This window comes from Ranitomeya variabilis, unplaced genomic scaffold (assembly GCF_051348905.1).
Source record: "Ranitomeya variabilis isolate aRanVar5 unplaced genomic scaffold, aRanVar5.hap1 Scaffold_97, whole genome shotgun sequence".
NCBI lineage: Eukaryota > Metazoa > Chordata > Amphibia > Anura > Dendrobatidae > Ranitomeya > Ranitomeya variabilis.
In genome coordinates, this window is record NW_027508207.1 from 240,279 (window position 1) to 252,767 (window position 12,489).

Consider the following 12,489-nt stretch of genomic DNA (forward strand, 5'->3'; position numbering starts at 1 on the left):
TCTCCTCTCCCCCCATGTGGCGAGGAGCAGGGAACCTTGACCCCTCTATGTGGCAGTACCAATAATGCATGCACAGTAAAATCCAGTTGTCACGGATCTCTTCTCCGTGGTGTTGTTGAGGGAGGATCTGGAGTGACCCTTCATGGTTGACTCAGTGATTTTCAAATTGATCCACAGGGCGTTGCCAGCAACTGAGAATAACAAGACGGAGACATGTCTCTGTTTGGGGGGATCAACGTCAAATCCCTAATCCCGTTTATTGTGTTGCACTTTTCATAATTTTAGCAAGTTCTACTTCAACCAATCAACATAAGAACACGCTCACAGTTTTCTTAACCTATAAGAATGCAGGAACAGCCTGTACGTCAAGGTCTCGTAGAACAATACACCTTCACTCTCGTGCTCTTGTTCAAACTAGAACAATCAAGCTCTCATAACAACGATGAACTTTAGCCTAGTAACAGAATTTATCTCAAAACAGCAAAATGGAGTCGAAAAGCACAAAATAAAGCCTGCTTTAATTTTGATCTTGGTTTAACCCTTCACATTCCTCCCTAGATACATTTTGTTAACTAATATGTAGCATCAGAGGTAATATCCCGAGCTATAAGCTCGATGGGTAAGGTCTTCACATGACTGGTGCCATGTTACCAGCCATGGCTGTTGCGGCGCACCCGTCCCCCCTGTATGCTACAATTTACGGATAACAATTTTTGATGACGGTGGAGGAGGTCTTTTGAAGGTAGCCATACGCTTGGCTTCAGCATCTTCATCAGGTAACTTTGTGAAATTGTTGTAGAGAAGAGCAGGGGTGGCAACGCTTTTGGTATCATCATTAGTTGTTCTAGTGCAGAATTTCCTAATACATACAGAAATACACCAAAGAACAAGTTTTAGTATTACATACATGACAAGGATAAAGGCAGCGATGTGTAACAAACTTTGCAAGATTCCAGCTATCCAGCCCCCAAGTCCCTTAAACCAATTGGCTGGATTAAGAAAGGAGAAGGTGTCTGCCCACCAACTGTCCATATTACGGTCATTGTCTTTATCATATTGATCTCTGAGTCTTTGAATGTCTTCTAACGTTAACTTCATAGTGCTATTGGGATCTGTATGATGACCGCAAGCGGGTCCAATAACCAGACACATACCACCCTGTGCTGCTGTTAAGTAATCCAGTACTACAGTATGTTGATTAGTGACTATGATGAGTTGGTTTTGGACAGCAACAGTAGTATTAAGTATTATGCCCCATTATCTGCCACTAGTCTGTTTAACCAGCTTGCAGTGCGATGCGTGAATCCACGTCGGTCTCCCTTCCAGCTTTACTGACATAGGAGTAATGAGGAGGACTTGATAAGGACCGTCATACAAGGGTTCCCGTCCGTGTTTTCTGACATGCCTTTTCACGACCACAAAATCACCAGGCTTCAAGTTGTAACAAATATCGGTTTCTGCTGAATCTGGAAGGGAAGAAGAAACTAGAGCATCGGTGTTAGCAAGGGTTTTACTAAGCTGAATAACATATTGAACAGCACGGTCAGTTTCTTCTGATAACTACTGAGGCCGGAAATTTGCAACTGGGGACCTAGCACCAAACAATATCTCATATGGGGACAGGCCATGTTTTGCCTTAGGGGTAGTACGAATGTGGTACAGTACAATGGGTAGGAGCTCTGGCCATGGAGCCGTCTCCTGCATCATTTTGGTCAATTGTCCCTTCAGTGTGCCATTCAGCCTCTCAACTTTCCCACTGGATTGTGGATGGTACGGAGTATGGAGGGCTACAGTGGATCCAAGCATTGTCAGAACCTCCTGATACACATGAGAAGAAAAGGCCGGGCCTTGGTCACTTTCAACGAGTTCTGGAACACCATATCTGCATATGACTTCTATCACCAGTTTCTTTGCTGTAGTTTTTGCAGTCATGTTGGTAACGGGGAATGCTTCCGGCCAACTGGAGAACATGTCGACAACCACCAGACAATATTCATACCTTCCAGACTTGGGCTACGTGATGTGGTTCACCTGGAGCCTTTGGAAAAGATAGTCGGGCTTAGCAAGATGCTTCGGGGGTACACGTTGAAGTTGACCGGGATTGCAGGTCTGACAGATATTACATGCACGGTTGAGTGCTGTCAGGAAATACCTGGAGCCCAGTAGAATTTTTGTACCAGGTCTGGTGTGGGTCCATGTGCCCACGTGGCAATAGCAGGGTACCTCCGCTTAGGGAGACACACAAGTTGGTCCTTTTCTCTATAGCCTCTCATTGGGGGACACAGGAACCGTGGGTGTATGCTGCTGCCACTAGGAGGCTGACACTATGCACAAAAAACGTTAGCTCCTCCTCTGCAGTGTACACCCCACCGACTGGCATTATACACTTCAGTTTAGCTTAGTGTCAGTAGGAGGTGGACACGGGTCTTTCATTAGACCCTTATCTACCTCCATGTGCGTCGTTTTCTTTCAGGTTTTCCGGAGGGATACAGGGTGAACAGTCACACCTGTAGTCCCACAATACGGACTATGAGTACGGCGTGTACTGCCACCCCGTATCCTCATAGATCCCTAGATCCCTCAGCAGGACCATGATCCTAGCACACAAGCGTGCTCAGAAGACCGGTCCTGCCTCCGTCCCCCACCCACTCGCTCACCAGAGCCTGTCGGTTGCGGAGACGAGGACGTCCATCAGCTCCCTGGACGTCTCATTCCTCTTCAGGTTAGTATTGGCGTGGGATGTTTGAGGTGAGTATTTCCCCATCCCAGATCTTTCAAGGCGGGGGGGGGTTTCTAGGGCTCCCAGCATACCTGGTCGTCGCTTGCACCCAGATTGCAGCAGCACGACCCGGAATTGCAGGCAGCCACATTTCTTTCTTCCCATGCGGCAGCTGCGGCCTCTCTGCCTTCTATTCCAGCGCGGGGCCTTTACAGGCTGCCGCGCCGCTTCCTACGGCGGCCACTCCACCTTCTCCAGTGGGACAGCCCTGACAGGCTGTCGTGCCGCTTCTTCCTGTTGCGCACTGCTCCGGTGCCGCGGTATTTATGGGACCACACTACCTTCTCCAGCGCGACAGCCCTGACAGGCTGCTGCGCCGCTTCTCCCTGCGGCGCACTGCTCCGGCGCCGCGGGTTTCACGGCGGCTGCTCTATCCTCTCCAGCGTGACAGCCTTGGCAAGCTGCCACGCCACTTTTCTAACTGCGGCGCCGCGGCTCTTTCTTCCGGCGGTCACCAGCCTCTAATTTAGGCCCCGGCTTCTGCCCGGGCCTACTTCCAGTGGCGCGCTCTGACCACTTCCGCCTTCATCGGGCGGGCTTTGTCCCGCCCTACAATCTGTCCTGCGCTCTCCGCCCACCGGCGCCATCTTGGTGCTCCTGGGTGCACGGCTGTCTCCGCCCCCCCTCTACGCCACTGCTTGGTGCCACACATCGCGCTATGTCCCTTCCAGAGCGCACATTCCTGCGCCCTTTCAGCGGTCACCATCTGCGGTTCAGATTGCAGCAGGAGCTCAACGTTTCTCCGGAGGTGCACCCGCAAGCCGGGCAGCTTCCTCCACCTGTAATCCGTTTTTTCGTCTGCCGTGAGTAGCTCTGCACTGCAGACTGACACTCCCCTCTGCCCCCCTGTCCCCTAACCCTCTGGCATTTTCTTCAGGGACCTTTCAAAATGTCTACCTCTGAGGGAGGCCGCTCTCGTCCTCCTACCTCTTCCTCCGCTTCTTCTGCCTTAGTCAGATACTTTGCATGTTCGTCCTGTAACTGCAAACTTCCCTCAGGTCAGTCCTCCCCACTCTCAGACCTGCAGCAACCCGATTGTTCCCACCGCCCAGGATCCCCCGGCTGCTCCGCTTGAGTGATACCCCCACCCCTAGCTGGGCCTCCTCTCTGTCACAATCGTTAGCGGATCTAACTCGGGTGTCCCAAACTCTGATGTCCATGCTGGATCGATTACCCCTGCAGACCCCCGCAGTAGCCAGCGGGTCGCAGGAACCTCCGTCGGAGCCCTCCATTATAAGCCGCAAAAGGTCCAGACAGGAACGCCGGTCTGAGTCCTCTTGCTCCATCTCGCCACACGGTCCTTCTCTGCCGTTGACTTCCCCCCCCCCCCCCCCCAGTCGTCCTCCTCCCCTGAGTAGGCGAGGCGTTCGGAGGATGTTTCAGAGCTGGATTCGAACCAAATCGCTACCATGAGGGATATGGTTCAAAATCTCATTGGAGCGATAAATCAAACCTGTGGCATCAAGGAGTCCTCTATGGAACCCGCAGATCAGGCGGTTTCGTTTAGACTGGCTAAACCACCTTCCAAGTTTTTCACTCCTCACCCGGAATTCGAGGAGATTATGACCAGAGAAAGAGAGAACCCGACCAGACGCTTTCAGAGAGGAAAGCGACTTGGCGTTTTATATCCCTTTTCTCCGGAGCTCACCGCTAATTGGACTGCTTCTCCTTCGGTGGATCCCCCAGTTTCCAGACTGTCCACCAACACGGTCCTTCCACTGTCTGGCGGAGCATCTCTGAAGGATTCTAACGATAGGGTCATAGAATCTTTCGCGAAGTCAGCCTTTGAAGCGGCCTCAGCTAGTCTTTGCCCGGCCTTTGCTTCCACTTGGGTTTCAAAATCCATATCCAAATGGACCAAACAACTCCGTTGGGGCATTCTGAAGAGGGCGCCGCCCGGACAGCTGGCGGAACTTGCCAACCAGATTTCTCACGCAGGTGAATATCTGGTCTCAGCCTCCCTGGATGCCGCGTCTTGTGTGGCTCAGGCATCCAGCAATGCGGTTGCCATCCGCCGGACCGTTTGGCTTAAGGCCTGGCAGGCGGATTTGTCTTCCAAAAAGTCCCTTACCAGCCTGCCTTTTCAGGGGTCACGTCTCTTTGGTTCTAAGCTGGACCAAATCGTTAAGGACGCCACCCGGGGCACAAGTTCTCTTCTTCCCCAGGCTAAACCTCATCATCCTCCTCCCAGACATCAATTTCGGTCTTTTCTGCCTTTTCGTCGCTTCGCGGCGTCAAACTCCTTTCCCCAGCAGCAACAGAGGCCACAGGCACGTCAGGAGAAGAAGACAGTATCCTTTAGGCCCACTCCTTCCTGGCATCCTCGCTACTCCCAGGGTAGATCCTCCCGGTCCAGGACTGGAAGATCCACCTCGGCATGACTCTCGGCAAGACCCCAGCACACCTCCCAGGCTGGGCGGTCGTCTCCTCTTCTTCAGGGACGTCTGGATCTCATCAGTAGAGGACGCATGGGTCAGGGAAGTTGTATCCTCGGGATACAGAATAGAGTTCGTTTCACGACCCCGGGATCATTTCTTCGAATCCCGACCTCCAAGAGACCCCGCTCTAGTTCCGGGTTTCTTCGCAGCCATCGCTTCTCTCCTCAAAGCCGGGGTAATCTTTCCCGTTCCAGAAAAAGAACGGTTCACAGGTTTCTATTCAAACATTTTTTGTGGTACCGAACAAAGAGTGCAAGGTTTGTCCCATTCTGGATCTCAAATTACTGAACAAGAGAGTTCGTCTGAAGCACTTCAGGATGGAATCCCTTCGTTCGGTAATTGCTTTCATGGAGGCTCAGGAATTTCCGTGTTCCATAGATATTCAGGACGCCTACCTCCATGTCCCGATTATTCCCGGGACATCACCGATTCCTGCGCTTTGCGGTGCTCCAGGAACATTTTCAGTTCGTCGCCCTACCGTTCGGTCTTGCAACCGCCCCAAGAGTTTTCACGAAGATTATGGCGGCGCTGATGGCCATCTTGAGGGTCAGAGGCCTGGTTCTGTTTCCATACCTCGACGACATCCTCATCAAGTCTCCGTCCTTCTCTCAGGCTCACGAAAGCCTGTCCATCGTTCTCGACACCCTAGCCCGTTTCGGGTGGCTGGTCAACCGGAAGAAGTCCTGCCTTATTCCTTCTCAGCGCATCATCTTTCTGGGCATGCTCTTCGACACTTGTCAGACCAAAGTCTGTCTTCCCGAAGACAAGAGATCCATCCTTCGTCGGGACATACGCTTGCTCCAGGGTCCTCGGCCTCCCTCCTTCCAATCGGACTTGAAGGTTCTGGGGAGGATGGTGGCAACATTGGAAGTGATTCCCTTTGCCCAATTTCATTCGCAACCCTTTCAGCAAGCCATTCTGTATCAGTGGGACAGGTCTGTCTTCTCCCTGGATCGTCCGATCCGACTCTCTCCCTGGGTCAAACGGTCTCTCGACTGGTGGCTGACATCACCTCTCATGTCCCAGGGCAGGTCCTTCCTTCCAGTTCACTGGCAAGTGGTGACAACGGACGCCAGCCTGCTCGGCTGGGGTGCTGTGTTTCACCACCTGACTGTTCAGGGTCGTTGGTCGGCGCAGGAGTCAACTCTGCCCATCAATGTCCTCGAGATTCGGGCCATCTTTCTGTCCCTTCGTCACTGGGAAAGGATGCTCAGTGGTCTACCAATCCGAATCCAGACGGACAATGCCACGGCGGTGGCATATGTCAACCATCGGGGGGACTCGGAGCTCCTTGGCCTTGGCCGAGGTATCCAAGATCCTCCTCTGGCAGAGGCAACGGTTCCGGTGATATCCACGGTGCATATCCCCGGTGTGGACAGTTGGGCTGCCGACTTCCTGTCTCGCGGCAGGGGAACGGTCCTTGCATCCGGAGGTTTTCCATCAGATTTGTCTTTGATGGGGGACTCCGGACGTGTACCTCACTGCGTCCTGAATGAACAAGAAGCTTCCTCGGTTCGTCTCCAGGTCTCGCGACCCCCTCGCGGTGGGCTTCGAAGCTCTGGCCATTCCTTGGTCGCAGTTCGTGCTGCCCTATCTGTTCCCACCCCTGCCCTTCCCAAGCTGTTGAAAAAGATCAAAGCGGAAGGGGTGCCGTGCATTCTGATCGCCCCGGATTGGCCCAGGAGAACTTGGTTCGCGGACATCATCAATCTTCTCGCGGACGCCCCTTGGCGCCTTCCAGACAGGTCCGATCTGGCACCCGAATTCTCGGTCTCTCAGTTCTAAGAGCGTCCGGCCTCTCGGACCGAGTGATTCACACCATGATCCAGGCTAGAAAGCCTTCTTCTTCCAGGATTTACTACCGTACCTGGAAGGCTTATTTCCGTTGGTGCGAGTCCAACTCCGTTTCACCTATGTCCTTTTCCCTGCCCTCCGTTTTGGCCTTCCTTCAGGCAGGATTGGATTCGGGCCTTGCTCTTAGTTCCCTGAAGGGCCAGGTTTCTGCGCTCTCCATCCTTTGTCAGAAAACTTTATCTTCTCGGCCACAGGTTAAGACCTTCCTTCAAGGAGTGGCCCATGCTGTCCCTCCGTACAGGGCCCCTGTGGATTCATGGGATTTAAATCTGGTACTGGACGTTCTGAGGGTTTTCCAGCCTAGGCATAAGGATTTTGCAGGCGGCAGTGGCGAGTCCTCTGACCTGATGGAAGTCTGTTTTTCCCACCCCAGGGGCTGCTTTTGGACGTCCCATGGTTCCTGTGTCCCCCAATGAGAGGCTATAGAGAAAACAGGATTTTTGGTTGCTTACCGTAAAATCTGTTTCTTGGAGCTTCCATTGGGGGACACAGCACCCTCCCATGTTATTCAGCTTCTCTTGTTCTATGGTCTATGACTGTTCTCACTTTTTCAGTTCTCATGTTTGTGGTTATGGTTTTCAACCTTGTTATTTATCTCCTACTGCTTTCTCACTAACTGAAGTGTATGCCAGTCGGTGGGGTGTACACTGCAGAGGAGGAGCTAACTTTTTTTTGTGCATAGTGGCAGCAGCATACACCCATGGTTCCTGTGTCACCTCAATGGAGGCTCCGAGAAACAGATTTTACGGTAAGCAACCAAAAATCCTGTTTTTCCAGAGACCATTGTCCGTACATGCTCCATCAGCCTTCCACTGCTTCACTTCTTCCTATGGGGACATTCTCTGCATCATCATTAAGCGGTCTTGTGGGGTCCGACAGAAAACCTCCATCTGTCATGGATCATCAGGTTCCTGTAGAGTCAGTGTTTCTTGTAACTGTTTACGCTGAGCGTGTGGTCACCATAGTTGGTATGGTCGGTTCAACGGGTAGGAGAGCAGCAGCTTTTGCTTGCATATCCGCAAAGGCGTTGCCGACAGTCTGTGGACTGTTCCTAGGACCGTGCGCCTTAACTTTGATAATGGCCACCTGGGTAGGTAATTTGAATGAGTCCATGAGGGTTTTAACAGTTTCAGAATTCTTCACTGGAGTCCCGGCGGTAGTAATAAACCCTCGATTGGCCCATAGAGCTCCGAAATCATGAGCAATACCAAATGTATACTGTGAGTCCGTGTATATATTAGCCCTCCTGTCTTTGGCCAGAACACATGCAGTAGACAGAGCCTGAAGTTCTGCTTCTTGTGCTGACTGTGAGGGAGGGAGTGCAGCTCCGTGCGCTACAGTATCTTCCGTAGTAACAGCGTATCCGTTGTGGAATCTGCCAAACTCATCAGCATATCTTGAACCATCCGTGTATAACACCAGATCAGGATTTGGAAGTGGATTTTGGAAGCTATCTCTTCAGTCAGGAGTTGGGAACAGTCATGTTGGAGGTAATACTCATCACTGCCATCCTTCTTGGGGACAGGCAGTAAAGTAGCGGGGTTGAATTTAGTCAGGCAAAAGGAGTGAACACTGCAGCCGCAAGTGTCGTCGTACAGTCAAATGTTTTGGCTGTTGGAGTGTCAGTATTGCCGCAATATCATGTGGGGCAAAAATGTGCGTCTCATGTCCAAGAATTATGTCTGCAGTCTTGTCAAGCAACGAGTGAGTGGCGTGAACTGCCCTTATGCAACTTGGTGATGCCCGGGCCACGGGGTCGAGGCGGGCTGAATAATAGCCCACAGGCCGTTGTCTATTGCCATGCGACTGTGTGAGTACCCCTGCTGCGTGTCCTTCATTCTCAGGCACATACAAATGGAACGGTCGAGTATAGTCCAGGATGCCCAAGGCAGGGGCGGAAGCAATAAGCCGCTTTAATTCAGAGAAGGCACGATAAAGGCTTTCCATACAAACCGTTGATCTTTCCTTATAGTTCATATACCGTCTTTCAGGGCATTGTAGAGGGGTTGCATTATGCGGGATGCGTCCGGTATCCACTGACTACAATAAGTACATAGTCCAAGAAAATGCTGGAGTTCAGTCTCATCTTTTGGAAAAGGAAGGGAGCTGACGGCTATTTTTCTTTCTTTTGTGAGGTGTCTTGACACCCTGAAGGAGACAGTTACCCAAAAATATCAATTGACCAAGGCAGAACTGAAGTTTCGAGGCCGAAACCCGACAGTTCAGATCTGCCAGATACTTGAGGAGGGGAACAGTGGCAGCAATGGCTTCCTGCTCTGTTCGTGCACACAACAAAACCTCATCCACATACTGGAGCAGCGTGACATAGCGATGATCTAACTGCCAGGGAAAAAGACACTCGCCCATATTTTTTGCAAACTGATTGGGACTGTTTTGGGCCCCATGTGGCATAACTGTCCACGTCAATTGTCGTCCCTGATAAGTGAATGCAAACAAACTGGCAATCTGGGTGTAATGGAATGCTGAAGAAGGCATTGGCAAGGTCGATGACTGAACCAAGCAGCATTCTGAGGTATCTGGGACACAAGAATATGGATTAGGCACCACAGGTGTTTACAGAACAGTAGCTGCATTAACTGCCCGTAGATCTTGTACCAGCCGGTACACAGGGGGTTGGCCGGGTGGGGTCTTTTTCTTAACGGGAAACAAGGGAGTGTTACATGGGGAAACACAAGGTACCAGGGCACCATTATCGAGTAACGTTTGTATTTGGCCCTTGAGGCCCCGCTCCTGATCATGTTTCAAAGGGTATTGATGGACTTTCAGAAAAGGGGCACCAGGTTTGAGAAACCCTTTTACTGGTTCTACAGACATTATTGGGGGTGATCTGGGCCTATCAGGGCCATCATTACCATGGGAAGGGCATGTAGGATACAGATCTCATTGTGTTCATCTGCTTAAGGGTTATGTAACGTAAGAACCATCTGACCATCATCTTGGAATTGTATTCTGGAGCGGAACTGTGATAATAAATCTGCCCCCAGTAAATTTACCAGACATGTGGGAGAGATTATGAACTGGGCCGTGACCTCAGGGAAAGGTCCCACAGGGATGGGTTTTGTAATAGTATGTTTATTGGGTCTGCCATCTCTTCAGTATGGGCGATTATCAGGATTTTGAGGCTATCTGAAACCAGAGTATCCCCCAGAGTTCCCAGTATTCAGGTTACGGGTGGAAGGGGGAACCTGAAGGTAGCAACTGTCAGCATGGGTATGACAATCTCTCTGAAAGTGACCAGGCCGGCCTCAGCGCCAGCACTTCAAGCGAGAATTGGCACGGCAGGGCTGGGGAGTGAGCTTCCCAGACATAGGGTTAAAAGGGATATTGGAGTAGGGAACTGAATTTGTGTAGGGGAGGAGGGCAGGAGCTGGAGTCTGTTGTGTGGGCCACTGATAAGGAACAGCTGCGTCCTTGTAGCTGGGGTGGGGGCTGAGGTTGGAGCAGGAATCGCTGTGGCTACTGGTATAACCTTTGATTTCCATGCTGATGCAGAGCGGGCTAAATTCTTCTGAAAACTTTTTACTATTTTCAATGCATCATCCGGAGTGGAAGTCTCGATATCAGGTCTGACTGACATTATTGTCTCTTTCAATTCAGATTTGAGGCCGGACATTAAAGCTGCCACAAAAAGATGTGAATGGGCTTTATTATACAGTGAGAATCCCAAATCTTTAAACACTACCTTAAGACGCCCATAAAACTTCTCGGCAGTCTGCTCCTTGTCCTGTGTGACATCTGTGAGGGAGGTAGCTTGGTCCGCTAATCTATCTTGTGCCCAAACTTTTAAAGCATTGCAGATATCAACACCACTCATATGTTCCCCGTCCAAATTCACATTATAGGTTATGCCACCCTCAATAATTGGAAGATACCCCTCCTCAGCCTTCACTTGGAGCAAGTGTAACAGATCTCTTCGGGAAGTGGAATAAATCTCTCGATTCGCTGCCATTTGCCTATAAAAGGCCATGGGGAGGTTTCTGGATTGGGTAACTGGATGCAAAGGGTGTTTATTTGGGATGGGGAAAAGGGAGTTTACTTTGGCCTGTCAGGAGTAGCTTTCACATCATCTTCTTCAAAGATATTACTGACTCGGGGGCAGGAGGAGGTGGCGGTAGTATGGGCACAAGAGGCATCTGCTGCAGAAGCGGGGCAGGAGGCTCTGTTACAATTACAGATTGTATTGCCTGATGGGCCGTTATGTGGCTGTCGAGGACAAATCGGACCTCCTCCAATTTTATGGGGTTTTCCTGTATACACCGCTCTATTGCTGATACTATGACCATGGCGGCATCCTTCCTGGGATATTGAAAGATACCGGCAGAGATTAATAGTATGGCCATTGTACGTTGAGGCATCGTACTGGGGGAAGGGACAGAGGAGGCATACAGGATTGCGTTCTGGACAGCCTCAGTAAGTAATTGTTGGGACCTAGGAATGTCGGTAGATTATATTGTGGTCCCACTGCATGTATTACATATTGACACGGCATTTGTCCTGCTCTGGTTGCTGCGACCTGTCTTGTTTCTACCTGGCCATAAGTTTGTATATATGAATTAGATTCTTCCTGTATCATGGGTCTGCCTTTCTGTGAAATTATTGCAGCCAGTCCTCCAGCATGGCGGAGTTGGTTGTCTGCGGCATTCACTATAGCCCCAACATGTTGTTAAGATCCCCTGTCCCTATTCTAAAGAGCACATCATGACGGTGGGGTCCAGGAATAACATTGGAATACATTTCCTGGAAATCTTCTATCTCCTCCTGTGTATCCTGTCTCTGAGCGGGTGACTAAAGTAGGAGGGGGTGGATACTTCTAACCGCTAGCAATACTAGGCATAGCAGGGACTGGCGGTGGCTGATAAGTGCCGTCAGCGTTTAGCAAGGGAAAGGTGGGGCTACAACTCCGGGTCTTCTTGCTCCACAATTGTAACAGACCTCTCTCCACTGAGGATTAGTAACTCCGCATACATCACAAATCCACCCGGCAGGATCATAGGGTGGGGGCGCACTGGATTTTGGCAACCCAGGATATATTGGTGCTTTGGGATTGAGGGGCACGGCGCTTAGTCGGGAGGAGAGGCTTGATTTCCTGGGGAGGGGCCATATCATCTAACAGGGAGCCCCCCTGTCCCAAATCATCATTTTTAATTGTTTGTCTCTCTGGCACGTTAATCTCAGTCACTTTCTCAGTTCCTTCTTGCACCACAAAACATCCAGTCTTTGTCATAGTAGTAGACGGCTTTCCTTTTTCAACGTAACAATAACAGAAACAATCAGAACTCACTTCCTCTGTTGATCCTCAATTTGCTATATATCAATCACTCAACTTGAAGCAGGTGAATCACTTACAAGTTTCCTTCTAAAACTACGCACCATATTTTACTTCCAACTTCAACTTAC

The 12,489-nt window shown here is 50.7% G+C and overlaps 1 pseudogene across 1 annotated transcript in view; it reads left to right on the forward strand.

Annotated features, from left to right (window-relative positions):
• Positions 1-12,489, forward strand: part of LOC143792897 (piwi-like protein 1) — a 107,111-nt pseudogene that overhangs the window by 69,873 nt on the left and 24,749 nt on the right. The gene's annotated exons all lie outside the window — the stretch shown is intronic.